The 13,784-nt window shown below is 41.8% G+C and overlaps 1 long non-coding RNA gene across 1 annotated transcript; it reads right to left on the bottom strand.

Annotated features, from left to right (window-relative positions):
* Positions 1 to 6,746: 6,746 nt before the first annotated feature.
* LOC113009265 (uncharacterized) lies at positions 6,747 to 12,643 on the bottom strand. The gene is made up of 3 exons (XR_003270145.1): positions 12,423 to 12,643; positions 7,085 to 7,137; positions 6,747 to 6,804 (listed from the first exon to the last, which is right to left on the bottom strand). It is a non-coding gene; the product is annotated as an uncharacterized LOC113009265 (long non-coding RNA).
* Positions 12,644 to 13,784: the final 1,141 nt, after the last annotated feature.

Raw genomic sequence — 13,784 nt, forward strand, 5'->3', positions numbered from 1 at the left:
ACACAAACAATACACACATGCTTTCAATTGTGTAATTTAAGTGATCTAGTAGCTCTGTTTTGGAAGTTCAGTTAATGCTAGAAATGTGTTTTGGAGTTTGTACGTGCTTTGTCTGTAGGGGCCACCGCATATATTTATATATAAACATATATAAATAAAACCACTTTTCTTTACATTAGTAATTCCTTTTGTGCATAATTTTATATTATTGTTAATAATAAATTAATTAAAGCAACAAAACAACCTGAAGAGCCGGTTCAGAGCCAAAAGAGCCGGCTCTTTTTAGTGAGCCAAGCCGAAAGAGCCGGTTCTCTAAAAAGAGCCGGAAATGGTAAATGGCCTGTATTTATATAGCGCTTTTTACTAGTCCCTAAGGACCCCAAAGCGCTTTACATATCCAGTCATCCACCCATTCACACACACATTCACACACTGGTGATGGCAAGCTACATTGTAGCCACAGCCACCCTGGGGCGCACTGACAGAGGCGAGGCTGCCGGACACTGGCGCCACCGGGCCCTCTGACCAAATCCCATCACTAGGCAGAAAAGCTGATCAGCTGATCATTGATCAGTTTCATGATTGAAGTACCAACAGGAGAGGAAGGGGAGAGAATGAGAGAAGAAGAGGCAGTTGTGCAGCAAAAACACAGAATAACTACAGCTTTGTGTCTTTTTTCCATTGTAGCTGAAGTACGGGACGAATCATGTTTCTTTCCCCCTCAATACGGAAGTATTGTAATTACAATGGCTGAGCGTAAATAGAGTCATGTGTGGACGTATTTTGCCTCCACAAACAGCCAAGATGTGGTTTGCGACACATATAGCAAGACAGTGAGTTGTTGTGGCAACACCACTAACCTTGTCAAACACCTCAGAGTAAATCATATCACAGAATATAATGACTTTATGTTGAGGCGAAATTGAAGAGGAGGAGAGGAACAGGTGCTGCTAGGGCGAGACAGACGACTCTCGTGAAGTCCTTTAGTGCTACAGGCAGGCAACATCTTCTATATGATTATTCTGCATCATTAAGCAATAAGAACAAGTAGTCTGATGTCCTGTAATCATTATGAAGCTATATTATTATATTATTATTACAATTACATAATGCAATTATATATTGTATTATGAAATACATTGAAACATTATGTTTTTGTACAGAGTATCGGTATCGGATCAGTATCGCTGATACCACCCTGAATTTTACTTGGTATCGGATCGGAAAGGAAATCAGTGGTATCGCACATCACTAGAGTGCGCACGCCAGCTGCTGCAACATATTCATACAGCCGTATTTCGCATATGACTATGAAAGGCAAAGGGGAAGTAGTTCCTTCCAATTTAGACGATCTGAATGATATAGTTTCTTTCCACTGTGTCCCTGTTAATGAAAAACTACAAATTTACCCCAAAGTACTAAAATATCAATGTTTTAATATGAGAATCGATTCTAGAACATAAATTACTGGTATCGGAAGAATCGATATTTCAATATCAATCCGCACACCACTACTGCGGATCACCAGTGTGTTCTTGCAGTTGAGCTAACCCCAGCGTGTGCATATTAGGTTTTTTTTTGGAATATATTAGAATTTTCTTTGTTCCTTTTATTAAGATGCAGATTGCCTGATGTGGAGGCGACTGGGGTGCTTTGGTGGTGGGATCCTTTGAGTATTACACACCTGTGTTTTTAGTTCATTAGTGTGAGCGTGCGACAGTGTGCTGCACTTGTGTATTGGTGAGTTTTCTCTTCTTTTTGAATTGGTTTTGTGTGTGGCATCCCTGTCCCCCCACTGGTAAGCCTCGGCTCCTAATACTTTTTAGAATATATGTATGTTGATATGCATGTTTGTGCTTTTATATGCTGTTTAAAATAATTATTAATAATAAATTGTCAGTCTGTTTTGGTCTATATCGCCCACCCCTACTTCTCACTGGATCTTTTGGCTGATATACCTAATGTATTTAGGACCAGCTTTCTCACCCACTCTCTACCACACCATACAACCAGCAGCACATTCAGACTCAGGTTCAGCTTCATTACCTACACTTATTTATTTACCTGCCACCATACACTTGAAACTGTTGTCAGCCTCATCTGTGTGCATGCCTCACTTGACAAACACAGTTGGTCCGTATGTTTCTGGGTCCTGCTGATGTCTTGGTATCTTGGAGCAGAGTTCCTGTTAACACTCTTTATATATAAGTTTATATTCTGGAGATATTTGTGTCAGGCAACACTCTGGTTTCTTACATTAGCCAATTCCATCCTACCCAGTTAACTTACAGGTGTAACTGTAAACAAAAAAACATTTTTGAGTTTAAGAGTAATAAACTTAAACTCAGTTTCTGAAACTGAAAGATTCTGCAGATCAAAAATGTTTTACAGGGACAACAGTGTTCCCATTAAAGTGATTTTGTCCTGTGTTTAACTAAAATCGGCATCTGAGAATTTTCACTTTCATACACAATAGCAGTCAGCTATTGTCAGAAAAACGCTGGGTTTTTTTCAGTTGCTTTGGCTCAACTCTTGAAGACTCAAGTGGTCAAAACAATATATGAAATCATTCAAAACTGTTTACTTATGGACAAGAGAAGTATTTTTCGTTGTTTCTAAATGTTTTAATACATTTAGGTGACTAATTGAGCACAGTTGACCACAGGTTAAACATATACTGGGTCTGTTCATTATGTTTCTATGATATATTCTACATATGCTAAAATTATTTCATCACGAATGCAATCACATGCAGAATAGCCCAAAGAACAGTCACAGGTTTTTTAAAAGCATATTTATGGAGACCTTAAGCTCATTGGAATCAGGGACTCACACACTGGGGCAAAATCCTGTCCATGTAGGAGGAAGAGGAGCATGGATGTGCAGCAAAGGAAGGTTTACAGAATATAAGGAGGGGCAGAGGAAATGCAGCGGATGGATGTGGCTCACATGTCGATTCTGCTCGTCAGAGCATTAGTGAAGGAATTTCCACTGATTCTCCATAAACATGGAGATCTGGCACTCATCACCAAAGGTGATTCTTCACATGAGAGGTGAAAGCTTCTCCCTGTGTTTGAATTAGAGCTAATTCTAATCCTGTACTCCAGCTTCCTCCCACAGTAAAAAAATCAACTTGAATTGGTCCTCTGATGGACTAGTAACCCCAGCTGGGATTGGCCCAATGGCAGCTGGAATAGGCTCTACTCCCTCCTCCAACCCTGAATTGGATCAGCTGCTGAAGAATTGGATGGGTGGACAATTGCCTGCTTCCTCCTAGTAGCACCTTGTTTATCTTCTGTAAGTCTTCATTAGAATTGATTGTATTTCACCACCTGATGGTCTTTTTCCTTTTTTCTGTCAGTAGCTTGTGGCCACCTTAAGAATTTTGCCTAAAAGTTACGTTTTCCTTACTTTCCGTCATACAGTTAAAATGGTAGATGCTCACATCAAAGATGTGTAGACTTTCAGATAATGTCTGTCTTATATATATATATATATATATATATATATATATATATATATATATATATATATATGTCCATACCTGAGGCCTTGGAAACTGCCAAGCAAAGACTCACAGCCTTGGCCAGCCGCTTGAGGAGGTACACCAGAGAGATAGAAGGCAGGAGAATAAACCAGCTGTTCTCCACAGAACCAGCAAAGGTGTACTCTCAGTGGCAAGGGAACAATAAGAGAACAGCACCACCAAGGCTGGAGACGGAGCAATACTGGAAGAGCATATGGGAGAAGGATGCAACCCATAACGGCAATGCTCAGTGGCTAGAGGATCTGAGGGCAGACCACAGCGACCTCCCTGAACAGGGTCCAGTAACCATCACAGTGGCAGATATCCAAGAAAGGGTCTCCAGTATGAAGAGTTGGACAGCACCAGGGCCCGACATGGTTCACGCCTACTGGCTGAAGAAGCTAACTGCACTCCACGAGCGTCTGGCAGCACAAATGAACCAGCTGCTAGTTAACGAGAGACACCCGGAATGGCTAACTGAAGGCCAGACGGTCCTGATCCCCAAGGACCCAAAGAAGGGACCGGTCCCCTCCAACTACCGACCAATAACCTGCCTCAGTACTACATGGAAGCTCCTGTCAGGCATCATATCGGCTAAGATGAACAGGCACATGGGTCAATACATGAGCGGGACACAGAAAGGAATTGGCAAGAATACCAGAGGCGCAAAACACCAGCTACTGGTAGACAGAACAATCAGCCGAGACTGCAAGACCAGACTGACCAACCTGTGCACTTCCTGGATTGATTACAAGAAGGCCTATGACTCAATGCCCCACAGCTGGATACTGGAATGCCTAGAATTGTACAAGATCAATGGGACCCTAAGAGCCTTCATCAGGAACTCAATGGGGATGTGGCGTACAACACTAGAGGCCAACTCCAAGCCCATAGCACAAGTCACCATCAAGTGCGGGATCTACCAAGGAGATGCTCTGTCCCCACTGCTGTTCTGCATAGGCCTGAACCCCCTCAGTGAGATCATTAACAAGACTGGCTACGGATACCGACTACGGAACGGAGCAGTTGTCAGCCACCTCCTGTACATGGATGACATCAAGCTGTATGCCAAGAGTGAACGAGACATCGATTCACTGATCCACACTACCAGGCTATACAGCAATGACATTGGAATGTCGTTCGGACTGGAGAAGTGTAGTCGGATGGTAACAAAGAGAGGGAAGGTAGTCAGAACTGAGGGGATTGAACTACCAGAAGGCAACATTGCAGACATAGAGGACAGTTACAAGTACTTGGGGATCCCGCAGGCGAATGGGAACCATGAAGAGGCCTTTAGAAAAGCTGCAACCACCAAGTACCTGCAGAGGGTCAGGCAAGTCCTGAGGAGTCAGCTGAATGGTAAGAACAAGATCCGGGCCATCAACACGTACGCCCTGCCCGTGATCAGGTACCCTGCTGGGGTAATAGGCTGGCCAAAGGAGGAGATAGAAGCCACTGACATAAAGACAAGAAAGCTCCTTACCATGCATGGAGGGTTTCACCCCAAGTCCAGCACCCTGAGGCTGTACGCTAAGCGGAAGGAAGGGGGCCGGGGACTGGTGAGTGTCAGCACCACAGTCCAGGATGAGACAACGAACATCCAAGAATACATTGGGAAGATGGCCCCAACTGACCGAGTGCTCAGTGAATACCTCAGGCAGCAGAAACCCAAGAAAGAGGAGGGAGACGAGGAACCATCATGGAAGGACAGGCCCCTGCACGGTATGTACCACCGGCAGATAGAGGAGGTGGCTGATATCCAGAAATCCTACCAGTGGCTGGACAAAGCTGGACTGAAAGACAGCACAGAGGCACTAATCATGGCAGCACAAGAACAAGCTCTGAGCACAAGATCCATAGAGGCTGGGGTCTATCACACCAGGCAAGACCCCAGGTGCAGGCTGTGTAAAGATGCCCCAGAGACAATCCAGCACATAACAGCAGGGTGCAAGATGCTAGCAGGCAAGGCATACATGGAACGCCATAACCAAGTGGCCGGCATAGTGTACAGGAACATCTGTGCGGAGTATAACCTGGAAGTCCCGAGGTCAAAATGGGAGATGCCCCCAAGGGTGGTGGAGAATGACCGAGCTAAGATCCTGTGGGACTTCCAGATACAGACGGACAAAATGGTGGTGGCTAACCAACCGGACATAGTGGTGGTAGACAAACAGAAGAAGACGGCCGTAGTGATCGATGTAGCGGTTCCGAATGACAGCAATATCAGGAAGAAGGAACACGAGAAGCTGGAGAAATACCAAGGGCTCAGAGAAGAGCTCGAGAGGATGTGGAGGGTGAAGGTAACGGTGGTCCCCGTGGTAATCGGAGCACTAGGTGCGGTGACTCCCAAGATAGGCGAGTGGCTCCAGCAGATCCCGGGAACAACATCGGAGATCTCTGTCCAGAAGAGCGCAGTCCTGGGAACAGCTAAGATACTGCGCAGGACCCTCAAGCTCCCAGGCCTCTGGTAGAGGACCCGAGCTTGAAGGATAAACCGCCCGCAGGGGCGTGCTGGGTGTTTTTTTTTTTTTTATATATATATATATATATATATGGAGGTTTAGAAGCTCCATTAACTTTTCAACCACAAAACTGTGCACTGTGTGTTTAAAAAAAGTCACATCTCCCTCATAGTTCTCTCTGCATCGACGTAAACATCAAGTTAAATCTGCGGTTTTGCACTTCAGTGTTTCGAAGAGCCTGAAGCCTGAAGAGCAAAAAAAACCACTAAAATATGCAAATGTCCACATAATCACATACTCTGGACAGTGGATATCAGCTTTCTTTTATTCCATGAGTTTAAAATCAGCTCAGGTAAAGTCAGTTTGTTCTATTCCGTCAGTCAAACACAACAACACTTCTTACTGTTACTGCAGCAACTCGACATAAGCCACGCTGCTCGGCCGTCCTTTTTGAAAGACAGCAATGCTGTAAGAGAACAGCAGCTGTGTGTGTGCGTGCAAAGGTCATGACACAGAGATAGCTGCGGAAACTCGGCTATATGAGGAGCAAAGCAGGAAAGAAGGGCATACGTTAATGTTCAGGCCCATATCTAACACAGATGTGAAAATGTAGTTATTCAGCTGAAGCACTCACAGACACTTCTCCTTCTTCTTCTCTCGCTTTCCTTCAGGCAGCCCGAAGTCACGTTGCCTTTTTGCTTAACCTCTATTATATCGCTGCACGTGCACATGCACACACACACATAGATGTGTGAACGCGCGCTCGCTCTGAGTGCAGTGTGCAAGGCGTGGGCTGTTTCTTCAGGTTACATCTTTCTGCAAAGATGATGGATGGAGAATATAAAATCCATCTCTGCAGGCCATTTAGAAATGAAATGAACAAAGGCACAGAAGATAGATAGATAGATAGATAGATAGATAGATAGATAGATAGATAGATAGATAGATAGATAGATAGATAGATAGATAGATAGATAGATAGATAGATAGATAGATAGATAGATAGATAGATAGATAGATAGATAGATAGATAGATAGATAGATAGATAGATAGATAGATGGTGTTATATTTTCATAAGATTTGTAATGTCCTGACCTTTATCTGAGCAGAACGCTCTCCTGAGATGTAAATCAGTCTTTTAAGTCTTGCTTGAAATGACAGCCCAGACATGTTTGATAAAGTAAGAGTGAAACAAGAAATGAGACAAATACAGAAGAAACATGCCTTACAGGAACAAACTAAAAGCACACCGTTCAAAATAGAAAGTATGAAGTGCTGAATATGAAAAATGAAAGAATAAAAGCAGCTACACTTGTCACTTCAGTTGCTAAATATCAGAGGAGCATTATCACTTTAAGAGTCATTTGAAAAACAAACACTTGAGCTCTGCTGGTGCTGTGTTTTCATCACTGTCACAGTCTGTCAAAGGCGTCAAGCAGCAGGGAGTCAATTGATGACAACATTTCATAAATATTAATAATGTCGGCATGCGGCTGAGTCTGTCACGTGAAGCTGCGAGATGATCGTCTTTGATATCCAGCACGCAGACTTGTTAATACCCACTCTCAACTTTTATGTGACATCACTGAAACAGCAGCTTTGTAGTGCTCCAATGAAAAACAAGCTTTTAACCTTGTTAGCATGTCCGTGTTTATTTTATGAGGAGTGATAAAAAAAGATCAGCAAACGTATCTCTAAATTAAAAACAGTTCTTGATTTCAACTTACGTTTGCTCCCCTCTGAGGTCATCATGTGGCACAGTTCTGGACTACTCCCAGATACGGCTGTTATAATTCCCTGACAGACGTCTTTCATTGTATCAAAACTTAAAAGTCTAAAAAAGTGTGCAAAGTGTGAGACGGGGTACAATAGCACGAACTACATTTCAAGTCATTTGCACAAAACGCTCTTGCTCAAACAGTCTGACCCTGAGGGTAAATCCATCTCTCCAACCCTGTGACTAATGCAAAAAAATGAACATGGTCACAGTCATGCTCTTCAGTGCAGGGTTTTATTTGATGCACCTTAACTAAAGGGCTGGATGCCCAACTTTACGCAATAGTGAACTTTCTTCTGTGCACTTGCATGTAAGTGGATTTTAAGGGAGTCATCCACACAAAGCATAAGATCTTGCAGAGAGATATACTGGGGTTCAGTGCACACATGAATGACAAACACAATTATTTTTATAATTAAGCATTTTTTTCTGTTGAAAGAAAAGTGTTATTAGTTCTATCTGTGATTATGATCACATAGTCAAACAAAAGCTAAATGTTCTGCTTGTGATTAGGGATGGGTATCGAAAACCGGTTCTTGTTGAGAACCGGTTCCCACGGTTTCAATTCCTTGGAATTGTTTGCCATTTTTGCAAACGATTCCCTTATCGATTCCAGTCACCACGTTGCGGAGCGTCATTTACCTGGCAGGAAACATGGCGCCTCAAAACTGTGGTTATACTTTACGAGAACGGATGACAACAGGGCAACTTGCAATACTTGCAAAGTAGATATTTCATTTAAGGGAGGAAACACTACAAATATGCAAAAGCATTTGCTCACAAAACACGCGATAACCTTAAATGAATGTTGTGTTTTTAATTCGCTCCGGACTCGTGAATCTCAACCCAGCAGCAGCGGTAACGTTTGCACGTCCTCTCCTGTTAATGCAGCAGGTAAATAATCAACTAACAGTGCATATTATGTTAGCGCGATCTGCCTTATTACAAAACCTGCCATTACTGTGCATTTAGGTGACCATGATGAGAGAGACAGACCGAGTCTGGCTGGCGCTCGCTGGCAGTTCTCGCTGCAGTCTACCAGTAGCGTCTCCTTTCAGGCCAGGATAGACGAATGTCACCGAGCAGTGACTAAGTTTGTGGTCAAAGGCTTGCACCCATTTGCCACAGCAGACTCCCCTTATTTTCAGTAAGTGAATGTGTTTAATTGTAGGCAGGGACATTACAGGATATTCTTGTGTAATTGCTACAGAATAATTTATGTTATACTTTGTTATTGCTACAGAAGAATATTGATTTTATTATTTTACATTTACAATTTTTTTCCCGGGGACCCCGTGACACCCCATTGAAGAGCCGTAGGCTGGATCTCTTAAGATCTCGCTGTTGGGTTTGTAAGGCCATGTTACTCCTAAATTTCTATCTTTTTCAAAGAGAGGATATAAAACAAAGTTCTAAGCTAATCGACCTCAGTGTTCTCCTTTAAAAAAAAAAAAATCGATAAGAGAATCGATAAAGAATCAAATCGTTAAACAGAATCGAAAATGGAATTGGAATCGTGAAAATCTTATCAATACCCATCCCTACTTGTGATGATGGCCTTGGTTAGTTTTCACAAATGGCACCTAACCCTGTGTGCTCCATGCTCTTGTTAAATGAATCCCAGGAACGTGTGCTTTAGAAATTAAATACTTATGACCAGATTTGCTAAAACAAACAGCCTTTGATATAAAAAAAAAGTACTGATGGTGTTTACAAAGATTGTGTGTCAGAGGTGGGAAATTAGAGATGTTTGACTGTCGCATATGAATTTCTAGCAATTCCTCCACTCCAATCAATTTACACTGAATACACGGAAGATGTGATAAAAAAAATACAGATTTCTGAGCAACGTGATTCTAAACCTTTTCAGTGAACTCAGCGACAAACTGGAACCTCCAACCAAATGCAGACAGTATCAGCAGCAATAAAACTTCTTCCATTTTTGGCATCAGATTCTTGTTAACATACTCTCACTTCTGTGGCGGGAATTTCACAGCATGCACAGTGAAGTTCAGAGCTAAATGGCTAATCTGATCTAAACTCAAAAACTATAATCTGAATACAGGCCTTGGATGGATGTCAGGCACCAGAAACCTATTTTTAATTTTGAAGTAAAATATCATCTCTTAATTGCAACCTTGTGCTAAATGGAATTAGTGGCAGACTGAGTGTGTGAAGTTGAAATGAACTGACTGTGCATGTGTTTAGAAAATGCGACTTTTGTAAATTGCTCTTAAAACTAACCACACCTAGTGGTGTGTGCTTTTTAGCCCTAGGTTTCCTAACATGATGAACATTAAACATACTAAACAGTCTAAGAGTTAAATAGTTGGTTGGAATGTTTGGTTGAATTTGGAGTTATGTATTTACATTTAATACTTATACATATGCACATATGTGCAAGGCATGAAATTAAGTATGAAACATGATAAACAGCTGACATGAAATGTTATAAATCTGGCATCAGAACTACCCCAGCAGAACCCAGTAAGAAGGCGTCATGGAGGGCTTTTCTTTTCCTCTTCTTTTTTTCCTTTTGGAGTTTTGTTTTGTTTTCCATTTCTTGCATCATTGCCTCAAGCCACCGAAGACCTTTCTCGAGGTGCAGATCACCCCCTGCCTCTCACAACGGGCTACCCCGAGACCCTTTGGGAGGGAGTCAGGCGGATGTGGACATGCTTTCTATGATATTTTCTTTGTTGTTGTTTTGTCATTTGAAGAGACTTCTTTCACCTGTTTCCACATGCCTCAATGCAGACCTTCTTGATTTACAACTAGCAACAATGTTAAAAAAAACAGGACATGTTATGTAGCAAATACTTTATAATCAAGAACTTGAACATGAATATGAACAGCTGCTCCTGCATGCTGGAGAACTGGAGGTTCTTCTATCTGAGATTAACATTTTACTTCACTCTTTTCTTTGTTTAAGCGCCACAGCTTTGATTATTGCATCTCACTGGTTGCAATAACAACAAGTTTTTAGTTCTGTCCTCAACTAAGCCCTTTGGGTCAAAGGAAAGGGTCTGTGTGTGTGTGCATTAGAAGTGCACCAGTTTCCTGATCAAATCTTCTGTGGGAGACAGTAACATTGTCAGGATCCCTGAGTCTGTTCCCAGTGTTTTGTGTTTTTTGGACTTTTTAATCTATGTTGTATTGTGTCCATGTTGTCCTAGTCTCACTTGAGTGTCTCTTTCCCAGTGTCCCCGTGTGTACATACATGCCAAACCTCCCGGAGCCACCATTCTCCCGAATTTCTCCCGAGCCTGCGAGAACAGCAAACTCCCGGCACATCGTTTTCAAACCCTCGCGGTCTTTCACTACTAAACATGATATATAATTCTCTTAAATAACTTAAACGTGTTATTGTTTGGCCTTTTTCCAGTGTTTTATTTGTTCGTGAGTAAATCGGTTTGGCTGAGATTAAAGTTAGATTAGATTAAAACTTTATAAAAACTTTATTAATCCCTTGGGAGGATTCCTCCGGGGTTTTCACACAGCTGAATAAACGTCAAACAGAAAACTGATTAAACAGAATTGTGAGATGGTTGAGAATTTACGCCAGTGTCTGGTTATATTTTAGATAGCAAGGAGCATATGGCAGAGTTTCACTCAAAAATAATGGTGACATTTAACTTATTTTATCAGATAAATAAACATTGCAAAATTCAAGTTTTTTGTATATATATATATATATATATATATATATATATATATATATATATATATATATATGTTTGGCTGTTACTCTGGGAAAAGACGAGAAAGACTGCGATGGAAGCCGTGACTGGAGCTGCGATGTAGCCTATATAATATTTATATTGTACGAACGTGATAATTCTGTATATTGCAATAACGTGATATTATATTGTTCAAACGTGAAAGGTATATTGTTAGAACAATATACTTTTAATTTTTTTATTTTTCTTTTGCCTGGGTGGCAGCTCTACTCTTCCGTATCCAAGGCTTTTCAATGTGGCCTCACAAAATTATCACAACTACAACAACCATGAAAAGAGTTGGATGGACACTGCTGCTCAATCACAGCTGCCTGGTCAATGTTTTTCATTAGTAATTTAGCAAAGTTGACGGTGGTGTGTGTGTGAGTAAAAGACAGAGAGACAGATTTTGTATGGTAAGCCTCATGTTATGAATGCACAGTTTGAGCACTCAGGTCACATCAGAGCATCAGGCCGTATAGTGTGAGACCTGCATCGTGACCTATGAACTTCTAACCCCTGCGATTTAATTGTACAGTTTGAGCAGGTGCTGAATAACGCGACTGAAAAAAATCGCACAGTGTTTGCCCAGCTTAATGCAGACTGTTTAAACTAAACAAGCTGCTGTTTCACATAATAAACCCTGTCACCCGCAGTATTGCCTTCTGTTTTAACAGTTAAAGCAGTAGAGACGAGCTGCTTACATGTGCGTGGAACTCTAGCGTCATTAACCAGGCTAGCTGTTAGCTTATAGCTCACGCTAGCTAACCAGCGAGCAGTTAAAAGGACAGCTGAAGCTGCACAGAACACCCACAAACTTATCTCACTACAACGTAGCGCCGAAAATATGACTCGCAGCTCGAGCTCGACACAGCTGCTGTAACATAAGACTGACATCCAGCTAACCACAGCTAAAAGATATTTAGAGAAAACTTACCGTTTCCTCAGGTTACACGAGCTGAGTTTTTTCACGCTGAAAAGTTGGTTTGTTTTGGCTCTCACTGAAGACACTGATGCTGAAGACATAGCTGTTCTTTTGTACTGCTTTTAAGAGAAACATTCTTAGTATATGAGGCCAAGGGTGTTCATCCTCTTCAGCTCTAGCGTAGACAACTGGCTCTGCCATGTTTTTAATGTTTCTTCTTTCCGTGTGTCCGCCACTTTGAAACGCTTGGGCTGCTCTGCCTGCCACAGTTTCAAACTGGTCATGTGACTGCATGGCCACATCTGATTGGTAAAAAAGTTACCGGAAACTCCACTGGCGGCATGTTATCTAATGTGTTAAACTAATTTTTTTTAAGTAACGAGTAGAATTTTGCAAATGTAGCGGAGTAAAAGTACCGTTTCTTCTTCACAAATGTGCTCAAGTAAAAGTAAAAAGCATTGTGCAAAAAAGGTACTTTAAAAATACATTTTTTTCAAAAACTTACTCAAGTAAATGTAACGGAGTAAATGTAACTCGTTACTACCCACCTCTGGTGCTGACACACAGAAGGCCTCCGCAGCAGCAACAGTGTCTTAGATCCACGATATCAGCTCCTCACTTGGCACACATGGAATTGTCCCTCAAAATAAAAAAAACAGTCTGCACACAAGTATGCAGAACGTTAACTTCCACATTCCTTAAATGTCCTTGTTCCTAATGTCCTTTGTAGCACTCATGTGCGTGTTTCAAATACTCCCAGATCAGAACAAGAGTATGTCACCCAAATTTGACACCGAAGAGCTCACAGATTTGGACCAGTAGGTTCGGCTACGTACAGGAGAGGCGAACTGAATGAGACTCAGACAACCGCGAGTTTTGAAAAATAGCCGGAATTGTATTTTTCTTTTCAATTAGAAATAACAGGACATTATGACAAACACACAAAACACTTACAAATGAAATTATTCCCTTTCGGTACCGGTACTCTCTTAATAATACCTTTTGGCAAAATCACAGTGATCACTCGATGGAAAAAAAAAAAGAAATCTTACCTGGGTGCACCCTTTCTAGAGGTACAGTTCACATCCAACAATGAACCACAATGTCAATCATCAGCATATAAATGTTAACACTTATTTGCATTTTCACAGACTTCGTTTACAAATAGCAACAGTTAATCAGCTGGAGGGTTATTTCTGACCGCTCACACTCACTTTTGTCCACACTCATGGAATGTACAGAGTCCGTAAAACGTGTCCTTAAAACCACCCGCCCGTGAGTCCAGGGGGATGTGTGTGAAAAAGGGGGACTACGAGTACAAAATGGCGTGGTGTGTCTCTGTTTTGTTGCATCTGGCCTACCACACTCTGATGT

Source organism: Astatotilapia calliptera, chromosome 17, assembly GCF_900246225.1.
Source record: "Astatotilapia calliptera chromosome 17, fAstCal1.2, whole genome shotgun sequence".
In the NCBI taxonomy this organism is placed as follows: Eukaryota; Metazoa; Chordata; class Actinopteri; order Cichliformes; family Cichlidae; genus Astatotilapia; species Astatotilapia calliptera.